The sequence below is a fragment of the Felis catus genome, chromosome F2 (genome assembly GCF_018350175.1).
Source record: "Felis catus isolate Fca126 chromosome F2, F.catus_Fca126_mat1.0, whole genome shotgun sequence".
NCBI classification, from domain to species: Eukaryota; Metazoa; Chordata; class Mammalia; order Carnivora; family Felidae; genus Felis; species Felis catus.
This window is the reverse complement of record NC_058385.1, coordinates 81,970,229-81,984,481: the sequence shown is the minus strand read 5'-3', so window position 1 is coordinate 81,984,481 and position 14,253 is coordinate 81,970,229. Positions and strand designations below refer to the sequence as shown.

The 14,253-nt window shown below is 58.0% G+C and overlaps 1 long non-coding RNA gene across 1 annotated transcript; it reads left to right on the top strand.

Annotated features, from left to right (window-relative positions):
- The first annotated feature begins 4,738 nt into the window (after positions 1 to 4,738).
- On the top strand, positions 4,739 to 10,319 carry LOC123383160. Its single transcript, XR_006592602.1, has 3 exons — positions 4,739 to 5,284; positions 5,371 to 5,530; positions 7,833 to 10,319. It is a non-coding gene; the product is annotated as an uncharacterized LOC123383160 (long non-coding RNA).
- Positions 10,320 to 14,253: the final 3,934 nt, after the last annotated feature.

The following is a 14,253-nucleotide window of genomic DNA, read 5'->3' as shown; positions in this document are numbered from 1 at the left end:
TGTTTGTTATGGTGATGCTGCAGACATCACACCCCAGGTGGTGAGCGGGGTCCCACTCTCCGCTCTGGTTTTGGATGCCTGCCGGGTGAAGGGAGGGGTGGAGGAGCAGGCCTGTGAGGGGGTCGGGGAAGGGAGGGCCTGGGCAGCTGTGGCTGAAGTGTTTCTTGCTCTGACCTCACCTCAGGCTTGGATGGAGAGTCAGGAGGGAGTGAGGGCTGGGACCGCCCCACCCAGTCCCAGCTGGAGGGAGGCCCTACAAAGACGAGCTGGCCTGATCCAGGCCACAGACAGCCTGCCCCGGGCGGGCGGGGACACGACTTGCCCACCTGCCTTGCTGGCGGTGAGGACCCCCTCCTCTGGCTGCCGCCTCTGTTCCTGCTGGCTTGGCCCTTGAGCCAATGGATGTCCTCGCTCTGGGTCCCCCGGTCCCCCAGAACCCTAGCTGCCATCCTGAGGGCTGTGACCTGACCTGCTGCCCAGAGGGGGAAGACAGGGCGCACAGAGGAAAAGGCTTGCCAGAAGCCCTCAGCACCCAGTTCTGCTTCCAGCCCCGACCTGCCCACACCCCTCTGCCTTTTCCTGATTCACCCAGAGGTGTCACTGGACCTACTATTGCTTTTGAGTCCCGGAGAGTTGCCTCTCCATCTGGCTGGTGGGCGTCCCCAGAGATACTGTGAGGGCTGAGGGGCTGGGCTCCTTGTGACCAGGACCTCCCCTGGCTCTTACATCCCCCACCTCGGGGCTTTGTGGTGCTCTCTCCAGAAAGTGACCACAGGCTCTACATTCGAGTGGCTTCCTTGTCTGAGCCCACATATGCGCCCACAGGGCGGTGATGGTCACAGGGCTTCCCCTCACAGGTAGAGGGAGAGGCGTCTGGCAGGCTTTCGAGACTGCCGGGGGTCGAGCCGGGCCCAGGACTGTGAGGCTGTGGCGTGGGAGGGCAGGGCAGGACCCGGGCTCGGCTCCCGACTGCCATCTCTGTCTCCCCCAGCCGAGGCAGCACTAACAGCCCACATCTTGCAGGGAGAACACGGGCTCTGCCAGAGCTCGGGGAGGGGTGAGCACTACCCTCTGGAGGGACATAGGCGGGGGCAGCTCACAGTGAGCGCGTGGGGTCCGGAGCAGCTGGTGCCATCAGGAGAGTCTGACAAGACCCCATTTCTTTCCTTTTCTAAAAAGACTTTATTTTTAAGTAATCTCTGCACCCAGTGTGGGGCTCGAGCTCACAACCCCAAAATCAAGAGTCACATGCTCTACTGACTGAGCCCACCAGGCGCCCCAAGAAGCCCCCGTTTCAAATCCAGGTACACACAGTTGCATCGGCCACACACTGTAACTGTCCTGGTCCGCAGTCTTCCCCTCCCAAAATGGGAATGAGACCATTGTGCCATCCCAAGGTCCTTAAGATGAGTGAAGGAGAGGGTCCTTGCGGGCCACTCCCGCAAGGAGATGCTCAGTTTATAACAAGGATGGCTGTAATTACTGAATAGAGGGTATAGGCTGCAGGGAAAGGAAGAGGGAGAAGAGTGGGGTAGTGGGTATAAGACTTGACCCTGCTCACATTCTGGGCCCTGACCCTGGGAGCATGCAGAGCCCTGATCCCACTTACCCGTTCTTGTGCATCCCCGTAGGATGGGAGAGTACTCTGGAAGGCTCTGCGCAGGCTGTTGGGACCTCTAGCCGTAAAGAGGCCGGGAGAGAACTGGGGCGCTACAGGACCCTGGCGGATGTGCTGCGGTGGGTTCTTGCTGCTGTCCAGGGTGCTGAATTCTCCTGCGACCCAGGGACTCGACCACCCGTCGAGCCTGTTCCAAGGCCCCCCCGCCCCCCCCCCCCCCCCCCCCGCCTGCTTCCCCTCGCTGCCTCCAGGCCCAGGCCCACAGCCTCTGTCCGTTTCTTTTTTTTTTTTTTATAATTTTTTTTCAACGTTTTTTATTTATTTTTGGGACAGAGAGAGACAGAGCATGAATGGGGGAGGGGCAGAGAGAGAGGAAGACACAGAATCGGAAACAGGCTCCAGGCTCTGAGCCATCAGCCCAGAGCCTGACGCGGGGCTCGAACTCAGGGACCGCGAGATCGTGACCTGGCTGAAGTCGGACACTTAACCGACTGCGCCACCCAGGCGCCCCTGTCCGTTTCTTAATCTTCTGAAAAATGACTGTTTCTTCCCTTTGTCCCATCCCTCTCTCTTGACTTCATTTGTTTGTTCAGATATGTACACATTGCATTTTTGATTATTACCTTTCAATAACTTTCTCAAATTGGGATGACTAGGTCGGAGACTGGGAACCAGTCTAAAGCTTTGGGCACAGATTAGCCGACTGCTTTCTAGAAGAATCCACAGCTGTCTGCAGTTTTCCTCAGTGTGCAATCCTAACTCTGTACAACACTGGGGTTTTATGACGGAAAACCAAATAAAACAGAAGGCAGGGGCTGGGTGAAGCAGTGACTCCTTGTTTGAAATTTTTATTGCCGGGGGGAGCTGAGCCCTTCAAAGCATCGTGGTCATTTTCGGGCCTTTGCTTATGAGTCACCTGCCCCTACTTCCTATTATTTGCCTACATGGCAATTTTAACAATTGCTTATATATCAAAGATAAAAATCCTCTGTCATATATTTTTCTCTCAGTTTTCCATATACTTGTAAATTTTGTTGATGTATAAGATTGGCATTTTTTTATCATGGAAAGTACAAAGCCTTTCCTTAAATGCTCAGAAAGTCCCTCCCACAGCAAAAGCAGATTTGTCTGCAGCCGAGTGGTTTCGCAGAACTCCCATCCATCTGGGTCTCGACAAAGTGAGGGAGTCTCCTCCCGGCTCCCGCTCTCGCTGCCCACGGTGCGTGGGGTGCCGTGCTTCCCCGGCTGGAGACAGCACGTCTCCGGGTTGTAATTCCTTCCTTCCTCCATGCTCCTGACGCTGGGTGTGGGGGCACAGACAGCTCACAGGCTCAGGCTGGCCCCCGCTTTCCAATCAGTAGCTTGCAACAAACGGGTGTGACATGAAATTGGAAAGACGAGTCGTTAGAATAAAAGGCTACAATGGCCCCAGAAAGGTCAAAAGTGGACAAACGGGTAAAAGCTTAACACCACACACTCTTGGAATGGACCTCAGCTATTATGATTGCTGTAAATTTGGCAAGCTGGATTTTTACCACTGGTCAAGCCACAACGACTTTACTTTCTGGAACTTGACCGCTGGCTCCACCTGCTGGTGGACAGGAGGGACAGGACAGTTCTGCCCTTGGGAACAAGGGCAGATAGAGGCTTGAAGATTCATCTGCACTTTCTGCCCCTGGCCTGGCCGTCAAACCAGCCTCCCTCCTGCCCTGGATGCAGCCGACCCCCGCAGGCCTCATCAGAGGTCAGACCCAAAGGACACCCTTGGGGAGAGCAGGCAGGGAGGGGACGGTGTCAGGGGTCTCTGCTGTGTCCTGCCTCTCCCCACACCATGCACTTCTTCTACCTGACTAGCATTCCCTGTGCACCTGCCCGCACCTGGCCCAGAGCACTGGGGGAGAATGACGCCTCTGCCCCCAAGGAGCTCACTCACACAAGGGGCCACCAACCCAGTGACAGGTGCTGGGAAAAACCTGGTGAGAAATCACTCGTGGGGAGGGTACCGAGACATCACACTTTGGCTGTCTTTCCTCGGGTCCTTTTTACCAGGAGGGGTAGTGCGAGGGTGCAGCCCATGGTCGTGGTTTAGGGAATGGACTTCCAGCCCCTTTCTGATCATTTACCCACCACACACTTACTTCTCTCCATCCTCACGTTAATTTGTGGAGCCAATGGGGTTGTAACATGCCTTGATTTGATTTGATTTTTTCGTGCTTTGATTTTAAAATCCAACAACATGTCTTAGAGATTCTTTCATTTCAGGGCCCCAAACTATACCCAGGGTTTTTTTTTTTAAATTTTTTAATGTTTATTTATTTTTGAGAGTGCACATGGGGGAGGGGCAGAGAGAGAGGGAGAAAGAGAGAGTCCCAAGCAGGTTCTGCACCGTCAGCACAGACTCCAATGTGGGGTTCCAGCCCACAAACCGTGAGATTATGACCAGAGTGGAAATCAAGAGTTGGACGCTTAACAGACTGAGCCACCCAGGTGCCTTTATTGCGACTGATTTTAAAAGTCATGATGTTTAAGGGCTTATTGCTGATACAGAGGAAAGTTTGTGATTTTTGTTTGCTGTTCTTATTACTTGAATGTCAAGTGTATGGATGAATCTATACAGGTATGTGTGTACGGATGTGCATACACACGTACATAGGAATGCACACAGACGTGTACATGCATACTTGTGTGTGTTTGAAGATGAGAGGCTTCGGCATGTTTGCAAGTCGGTGGAAGTTCTCCAGCCCAGAAGCCGTGGTCAAATGTGTGAGCGGGGTGCGCTTGGTGCTGTGGAGACCCTGGGAGGCCACGCGGCAGCCGGACCACCGCTGAGTCCTGGCGGCCAGATGGGACCTGTGCTGCATTGTTAGGGGTTCGCGGGACTCCGGTGCCTCCGTCTCACCTACAGAGAGTAATTTCTCGGACTCTTTTTTGTTATTTTTTAACTCTTCCGAGTTCATTGCTAAGAGCTGCCAGTTGGGTAATTAATTTACAGGTCTCCCATGGCGGGTCCGTGTGGGCTCAGGGCTTTGGAGCGGGAAGGCCCCCTTTCTTCTTTCTTTATTGTTGGGTTTCCCTTCCTTGTCAGGTGTGTTGTGACAGGCCTTCCTGATCGTACTCACTTCGCATCCACTTTAGGAGGTGGTGGACAGTTGCCGTGACCCTGTCAAGTTGGGAAGTGGTCCTGGGACCCCGTCGGGTTGGGTCGTCCGCCAGGAGGACTCCCAGCACCCCCGGGGGGCGTCATGCTCGCAGTCACGGTTTATCACGGGGAAAGGACACATACCACCATCAGCCAGGGGGAGGCGCGCACCGGGCAGGGCCCAGGAGGGTGCAAACCGTCCCCTCCCCGCGGGGCCGTTGGCAGCGTTGGTTCCCCTGGCAACGACGTGATGGCACGCACCAGCTTCGCCAACCGGGAAGCCCCCAGCTTCCGGCAGTGCGGCAGCCTTCCGGCAGCCTCCGGCATGCGAGGCCTTTATCTGGCTTCCGTCGCGTAGACCTGGTTCACTGCCCGCGTGGCTGACCTCAGTCTCCGGCCCCTCGGGAGGCCGAGCTGATCCCGTGTGGCCCAGAGCCCCGGGGGAAACAAGGACGCTGGACTCTGGATGTCCCCAGGCTTGGCGGTGACCTCCCAGCAGCCAAGGCCAGAGGCCCGACCTCCCTTGAGTAAGATTAATTTCTTTTACTCACAAGGAGCCACCTTCCTGCTCCCGTGGTGTACAAGCAGGTCCCCCTTCCTTGTCCTGGCACAGGTGTCCCTGGGGCCTTGCCAACTCCTGGCTTGGAGCTCAAAGGCACTACCACTCCTCCCGTGTAACGGCCTGAACTGTGTCCCTCCCATGTTCAGATGTGGAAGCTCTAACCCTCAGGACCTCAGAAGGTGACTGTGTTTGGAGATGGGCCTTTAAAGAGGTGATTAAGGAAAAATGGGGTCCTACGGGTGACCCTAAACTAATATAGTCGGTGTCTTATAAGAAGGGGAAATTAGGGGCGCCTGGGTGGCGCAGTCGGTTAAGCGTCCGACTTCAGCCAGGTCATGATCTTGCGGTCCGTGAGTTCGAGCCCCGCGTCGGGCTCTGGGCTGATGGCTCAGAGCCTGGAGCCTGTTTCTGATTCTGTGTCTCCCTCTCTCTCTCTGCCCTTCCCCCGTTCATGCTCTGTCTCTCTCTGTCCCAAAAATAAATAAACAGGGGCGCCTGGGTGGCGCAGTCGGTTAAGCGTCCGACTTCAGCCGGGTCACGATCTTGCGGTCTGTGAGTTCGAGCCCCGCGTCAGGCTCTGGGCTGATGGCTCAGAGCCTGGAGCCTGTTTCCGATTCTGTGTCTTCCTCTCTCTCTGCCCCTCCCCCGTTCATGCTCTGTCTCTCTCTGTCCCAAAAATAAATAAAAACGTTGGAAAAAAAATTAAAAAAAAAAAAGAAGGGGAAATTAGAACACAGACACACACACCCCCACCCCGCCCCAGGGTGGCGGGTGGCGCCCACATGAGGACACGGGAAGCGGGAAGGGGGCGGAGACGAAAGCACGCGCGGTGGGTGGGGCTCAGGAGGACCCAGCCCTGACTGCTCCTGGGTCGCAGACTTCCAGCTGCCGCAGCCTCCTGGCTGTGCCCGGGGGCACTTTGTTACAGCGGTCCGAGCAGACTAGCACCCAGCCTCTCGAGTCCTTTTACCATACAGAGGAGGGTGACCTGGATGCCCGTTCTCACCAGCGGTTTGGGGACTAAAGGAAGTGAGAGCCCGCACCTTGAGCGACTTCTCCCCCAGCGTTTAGTATTGTCTTTGTGGAAAGCCCCGCCCCTCCCAGCCGTGTAGGGGGACCCCAGGTGGGGTCCGTGCCAGGGGCCCATGAAGAGCACGCTCCTGCCCCCTGCGGCACCCTCGGCCTTGCCCCCGTCGGGGTCTGAGTTTCGGTTGCTGCAGCCTGGCCAGCCCCGCCGGGGTCCCTCCTCTGGCCGCCCTGGTCCCCGTTGCCCAGGGGGGAGGAGGAGGCCAGGCCACTGGTGCCCTGGCTGGCCCAACTCCTGGCACCTGGGACTGTGGTCACCGTCTCCCCAGAGGGCACCCAAGTCACCTCCCCCCCCCCCCCCAGCACCCTGAGCACTTCCTGTCCAGCCTGCTGCAGCCATTACACTACTTTGCGGGTTTTAGTGGTTTCAGAAGGCAGAAGGAGGCATTTCCCCAGAGGCTTGGAACCCAACACAGAACACATCCCCACCTGTTCCCCATGGCCACGCGGGGCACGCAGCTGGATTTCGGGTCTGGTTCTCTTATAGTTTCTTTCTTTTTAAAAAATGGTTTTATTTATTTATTTATTTGAGAGAGAGAGAGAGAGAGAGAGAGTGCCCGCACATGCGCAGGGGAGCGCATGTGCGAGTCGGAAGGGGCAGAGGGAGAGAGAACCCTCACTGTCCGCTCAGAGCCTGACGCGGGGCTCCCACCCACGGCCCGTGAGGTCATGACCTAAGCCAAGGTCAAGAGTCTGACACTTAAGTGACTGAGTCCCCCTGGAGACCCTGGGGTCTGGCTCTCTTGATGCTGAGGCGGAACTCACATGCATGAACTTTATTCCAGAAGCATCCCTGGGGGAGCAGCGAGGGGGGGCAGCTGGACAGGGACAAGAGGGACCACGGGAAGGGCCCAGTGCAGGCAGCGTCCCAGCCTGACCGGGGGCTCTGGGGTGTAAGTCAGGCCTCAGGCTCTACGCTCCTGAGCTGTGCCCTGGCCGCCGTGGACCATCCGGGAGACTCCTGTGCACGGCTGGGGAGGCAGCTCCCTGCGCGCCAGGGCGGGGCTGGCGCTGATGGCGGAAGGCCCGTGGACACCAAGACCCCATGAGGTCCCCTGTGTCGGCCTGCGCACAGTGCAGGAGCCCCTGGTCTACACACATTTGTCACAGAGCTTGGCTCTGGCTCAGACCTCTCTGCTCACCGGATCGGCATCCCTCTCTCTGCCGACCACCTTCCTTCTTCCTGCTGCTGCCTGCCCTTCCTGGCTGCCACTCAAGAGGCAAGGGGGTGGGGTGGCGCTGGCATCTGAGGGAGGGAGCTCTGCGTGGCTCCCCCTTTCCGCAGGGCTGTCTGTCAAGGGGAGGGGGGTAGGAGAGGCTGCGGAGGTGGAGGGCTGTGGTCTGGCAGGAACCTGGACGCAAGGCTGTGTGTTGCACCAGGTGAGCAACCCTCACTGCCTCTGCTTCGCCCCCCCACCCCCTTTCAGAGCTCCTGCCAGAGCATGGAGTGTGCTTCGTTCGGGACTCTGGCGTCTACTGAGTGCTTTCATTCCATGCCGGCTAGTTTCAAGGTGCGACCCGTAAAACGGTGCCCAGTTCGGGCTTCATTACAGCGTTCTCGTGTACCCGAGGGTGTAGATGTGGATGAGGCCAGTGACTTCCTCAAGATCATGAATCTGATGGTGACAAAGGCTCGAACTTGCGGCCAATAGCTGACTCATTCGCTTCACCAGGCCACTAAGTTGTAGTGTTTTAACAGGGGTCTTCAGGGTGTGAGGGCTGCAGGAACAGCCTGCTGGAGAAATCCGTGACCATGAGATCTGGGTGGGGTAGAACAGGAAGGTCTGAAAGACTGCACCCTCAGGCAGGGAGAAAACAATAAAACAAGGCAAAGCCAAGGAGCCCGAAGGCTGAACGCGGCCGTGGGTGGATGTGGGGGGAAGGTCCTAGGAGAAATGTCGGGGGATCCTGTTCGACAAGTGGGGTCTGGGGTCTGGGAGTGGACGATGGGCAGATGGCAGGTGCCCAGATGAGGTCCTGGGACGGGGTCGCTGGAGGCCATCAGATGAGGTCAGGAACTGGGTGCTGGGGGCCAAGGTCTTCTGTGAACAGAAAGAGAGATCAGGCATGAGGCACGGCACCTGAGTGGGATGGGCAGCGCGGGACCCTTGGGGCAACGGCATCCCTTGAGAAATGTATGCAGACGCCTCCTCGGAGAGCGGCATAAGACTCCTGGGTCCCTGCCTTACCGCGTGGGACGGGAGCGCGGTCCCACAGGCAGTCCCAGGGCATCCCTCTCCCCACTTGCCCGATGGCTCCTGAAAAAGACCCAGAAGCCCAGTGAGCTCCTGAAGCTCTGCTCTTCCTGGTTTCCCCGCCCCTGGAGCCCCGCAACACCACTACCTGCCACTCTGTCAGAGGGGGCCTGGCTGGGTCCCCTGCGCTAAGTCCTTGCCACCCCATAGCCCCTTTGCACGCAGCTTGCCCGCGACCAAGGAAGAGTTCTCTGAACCCGCAAAACCACAGGCTCTTGAGACAGCATCACAGCAACACCATGGCCTCGTCCTTACTGGGGCCTGCAGGGGAGGGGGCAGCGGGGTCTGCCCAGGGAGGGCAGAGGGTCGCTGCCTCGGGAAGGGCCCCGAGGAGGCTTTTCTAGCGCCCGGGAGGCCTAGCACCCCGCTGTCCGCTCTCGGGCTCGGGGGGTTGGAGGGCGTGCGCCCAAGTCCGCTCCCCTCAGCCTGAGAAGCCAGGAGGTCTCACTGCCACTGAGGTGGCCGCACGGCCGGTGGATGACGCAGTGGCTGAGAAATGCTCAGTAAAAAGGAGAGTTGTTTCTGGACCGGCCTGAGGCCTTGGCTTTGGCTCGAAGTGGACGGTGGTGAGTGTGGCTTCCCTTCCCTCGCTCGTGTCAAAGGCCACCTTCTCAGGGGCCCTCCGCCAGCCGTTCTCACGAGCATCTGAGTCCTGTCCGGTGTCTTCCCCGAGCGCCATTAGTGCTCTGAGTTACCTCGTGGCCATGGCCGTGTCTGCGCCCCGATGCTCACCAGTGCTCAGCGAGCACCAGTCTCCGTCCACCCGGCTCCTCCACTTCCTGCCTCCTGGCCTGGCCTGGCTCCCCCTAAGAAGGGATCAATATTCTGCTCCATGCACCTCCCTGACCCACCCAGAGCCCCCCTCACGGAAATGCGGGGCGCCTGGGGTGCCTCTACCCACCCCCCCTCCCCCCGCCCCTGGCTCTGACCAGACCTCTCTCCACTGGGTGCTGACGGGACGTGACATGAGGTGGGGATTTGGGGGCCCGCCAGTTCTCCGCCAGCTACAGTGGCCTCTGTGTCTTTATTTTCTTCACAGTTGTGTCCAAGGCTGTAGGGGTTCCCCCAAGGGCACTCTTTCCTGTGTGGGATACGCTGGGGGGCCGTGCCGGGGGCCGGGAGCCCCTCAGGAGCAGTGACTACCGCCCCAGCCCCACTGGACCAAACACTGTGACGGCGAGACCGGGTCCTTGTTCCCTTGTGTCCTGCCCCTCGTGCCTGCTCTGCCCTGCCCATCGGGAGAACACGCGTCAGCTGCCCTTCCACCCCATGAGACAATCCGCAGGCCCCACTCTGTCCTCACCTTTCTGCACTCAGCCGGTGGCCTTGCTTCTCATTTCACTGAGGACACCGAGGCCGTCCTCAGAGGAGGCCACACACCGTGCCCACGGCTCGTCCCTCCGGTCGCCCCAGTGGGCCCCCGTCCCTCTCATCTGCTCAAGGACACGGCTCCAGCACTTGCCGGCGCTCTCTGGAACGCATTGGCCCCCTTCGGTGTAGCGATGCGCTGGGATGACGCCCTTCTTCTCCTGAACTTCAGTGCCCTGTCCAGCTGTCCTCCCCACCGTCTCTCTACTTTCTTTTCTTTTTTTTTAATTTTTTTCAACGTTTATTTATTTTTGGGACAGAGAGAGACAGAGCATGAACGGGGGAGGGGCAGAGAGAGAGGGAGACACAGAATCGGAAGCAGGCTCCACGCTCTGAGCCATCAGCCCAGAGCCCGACGCGGGGCTCGAACTCACGGACCGCGAGATCGTGACCTGGCTGAAGTCGGACGCTTAACCGACTGCGCCACCCAGGCGCCCCTCTCTACTTTCTTTTATAGAAAAATGCGAGAAGATCGTCTCTAGGTACTGTTTCTACACCTCCTCCTCTGGAACCTGATCTAGATTTGCACCCCGCCCCCCCCCCCCCATACTGCTTTGCTCACGGTCGCCTGGGCCGCCACGATGCAGACCCAGGGTTCAGTTTCAGTCCCCACTGTACTTCCTCAACCACCAGCGCTCGGTGCCACCCGCCTTCCCGAAGACCCTTCCCCTCGGGCTGCCCTCCCGCCTTGGTTCGCAGACTCACGATTTGTAACGGAATTTCTGGGTGGCCTCTCTGCCTTGTGGCTTCATGTGTCTCCTCAAAGAGGTATCTCAGTCTCCCGCTTCCCTGTTAAGGAAAAAAAAAAAAACCAATAAAAGCTGGAAATAAGATGAAAAGATGGTGACCTCATGAGAGGCTTGTTCAACTCCGCTGAGCCGGTGCACCTGTCCTCGCCCGACCCCCGGCCCCCACCCCACCCTCAGAGCTCACAGCACTGTGGACACACCCCATGGCTTGTCACCTCTGAGCTGCCCCTCTCGCTAGAACGTAACCTCCATGGAGAAAAGGTCTGCTTTGGAATCTGTTCTGTATCCCAAACACTCATACAAAATGCACAAACATACTCGGTGAGTAGTGGGAGCTCAGTGAACGTGGGCTCAATGCCTCAATGAGCTGCTGGTCGTGCAAATGCAGCTTCTAAAACGCAGCCATTCACGATGTCCTTTGGAGAACGGTGTGCCCGTGTGTGTGGGTGAGCCCGGCAGAGGGAGAGAGGCAGGGACAGAGATACCCAGAAATGCGGTGTCTCTTGTGTGCGGGGACGTGTCACTAAAGCGTCTCAGTGGAAAAGGTGACTGTGAGCTGTCGAGGCTGCCCCAGGCTGCATTAGAGATTTCATGGGTCCAGGGCCATGGATTCTTGTCTCATAAAGAAAAAGTCACAATTCTATGACTGCCCCGGTACAGAGGCAACACCCCTCCAGGTTGGATTCTGACATTATTATATGTATTATCACATATACATTATTATTATGACTCTTTCTTTGCCGTTTAACAAAATTAAATGAACACATTTCCTTGGGCCCCAAAGGTATCTCGGAGCATGGGCCCCCTGCCTCCTTTGCCTGACGGAGAGGTCGCCCCGGGGGTGCTGGACCCCATAAGCAGGAGAAGAGCAGGACAGTCAGAGGTCCCGGTGTGGAGAACAGGGAGGAGGGGTCGGAGTGGGCCTTGCGGGTGGCAGCAAGGTAGGGGTGTTGGCGGGGGGACACGAAGAAGGCCGGGTCGGGGACCCCAGTCCTTCTCCATCCACAGGAGTCACCTATGGGGCGTTCTCACAGTGGAGCTCCCCTGAGAGGGCGGGGTTCGCGTTCCCAGATGGCACGCCGCTCCCTGCCCCGGTCAGACCTCAGCCCCTGCGAGTGGCCTCCCGGGCCTGGTCTGGGACAGAGGAGGAGTGCTTCCTCCGGTGGCCGGGGACCGGATCCCAGGTTCCCTCCGTTACTGCCTGTGTCGGCTCTGAGCCCCAGCTGCCTCTCCGAAACCGGGCACCCTAGTGGTGCTTGTGGAGAGGACTGGCTGAGTCGGGACCTGCCACAGGCTCAGAGCCCTTCCTGGCGCGATGGGCACTGTCTCTGCATCTCTGACGCGTCGCTAAGAAGCTAACATCCGGCCATGGAAGCCTCGTGGGGGTGCCTGGTGTTGGGGGGATGGGGAGGGACATGTCTTGGGACTTTCGGTTTCTTTGCTGCACTGGATCCTAACCCCAACTAGACAGAGTGGTGTTCAGCAGGGGTGGGGTCCCCAGTGGAACTCCGGTAGCCATGCCTGGCCACTGGCCTCAGTGGGAACATGTCCAGACATGGGTCACTTCCTGGAGGACTGTCAGGACATCTGGCCCTCCTCCCAGACTGAGACCAGGGCCTGGTGTGGACCGTTCTGGAACCCCAGGGCTTCCTGTGATTGGGCTCAGTTCTCCCCAGATGGACAACCGATCCGTGAGTGCCACCCCCTCTTGCCCCAGGAATCAGCCTTGCCCCTCCTGGGGTCCCCGGTGGTGACCAGGGCACGTCGCCCCAGCAGACACCAGGCCAGTGGCTCCCCACGTCTGGGTCTTCCCATCTGCCACAAGAGATTGTGCGCACGCTCCCAGGGACTTGAATCATCCGAGGTGTGCGGGGTCCCTCCCTCCAGGCGGCCGTCGCCCCTCCCAGATCTCACCTGGAAGGAAGGACAGCGGTTCCAGGTGGCTGTTCTGTAGCAGGTGTTTCCCGCCTTATCTTTTCTCTGGGAGAAACAGATAAGAATCTTATTTAGATGCGGGAAAGCAAAGTCTCCTCCAGGGGCTGCTGGAAGAGGACTGTGAGGTTTGCAGTGGACCCCGGACCTTTGGAAGCCCCACCTGGGTGGGAAGACGCAGGTGCACCGGAAGGACCCCTCGGACAGAGGCCCTGACGGTGCTGGGGGTCGGTAGAGCAGCCAGCACCTGGCCTGGTGATCGTGGGGACTGAGCCGTGCGTGTGCGCACACTGTCCCTGGGTGGGTGGGTACAAGTTGGTGTCAGTCTCTGGAGGGGGCGTGTTAGTGCAGTTTGCTGGGGGCGAGGGCTGCTCAGAGGTTCCTCGCATGACCCACATGTGGGGGAAGGTGGAAAGGGCTGGAGGGAATGCAGACTCCACTGAACCCCAGAGTCGGTCCCAGTCGGACCCAGGGGTGTACCTGGGGTCTGCTTCCCCAGGGCTGCTCTTCCTCATGGTCCCTGACCTCCCCGCCCCCACTGGCAGGAGCGCTTCCCTCTGCCTGGCTTTGTGGACAAGCCCAGGAGGAACCCGGGCAGCCACAGGGACGAGCGTTCCAGTCCTCAGGGTCTCACGGGCTCGTCTTGTGTCCTCAGGCAAAGATCTTCATATTTCGGGCCTCCATTAGCTGATGGATAAAGTGGATTAATTAATGCCTGATTCTCCATCGTAGCCTACAAAGTGTGGAGCAGGTAACTCGCCAGTGCTGTATCCTTGTACCCGCTGCCCTTACTTACGCCTTCAGTATTGTTCTGCCGATTAAGGAAACATCCGGAGCACCAGAAGGGGTGAAACCGCCTGTCCAGGCTCACAGGGCTGTAGCTAAAACTGCTCAGACTTCCTGGGCCCCCCCGCAGGGTTGCTTGCAGCTTGTCATCAGGGGCCGCATCCGTCACTGTCCGGGAGCCCTTGATGGCGCAGATGAAAGGCTTAACATCAACACAGTGTCCTTGGCATATACTGAAGGTCAACACCAGCTGATTATTATTTTATTTTAAGACGGGCTGATCTTGATTACTGATGAAGACACATCAGAGCCGGGACCTGATGGCATCGGGACCTTCCAGGGGTTTCAAAGTTCAGTGCGGTGGGGGCGTGGCTCGTAGGCTCTCCACCGTCAGTGACTGATTAGTGTAGCCACAGAATTGCAGTGGCTGCTGTGGTCATGCTCACATTTTATATCCACGTATTAGTTCGCTTTCCTTTTTTCTTTTTCTTTTTCTTTTTTTTTTATTTAAAAAAATTTTTTTTAACATTTTATTTATTTTTGAGACCGGGAGAGACAGAGCATGAACAGGGGAGGGTCAGAGAGAGGGAGACACAGAATGTGAAACAGGCTCCAGGCTCTGAGCTGTCAGCACAGAGCCCGACACGGGGCTCAAACTCACGGACCGCGAGATCATGACCTGAGCCGAAGTCGGCGGCGTAACCGACTGAGCCACCCAGGTGCCCCTCTTTTTCTTTTTTTAAAGTAAGCTCTAGGCC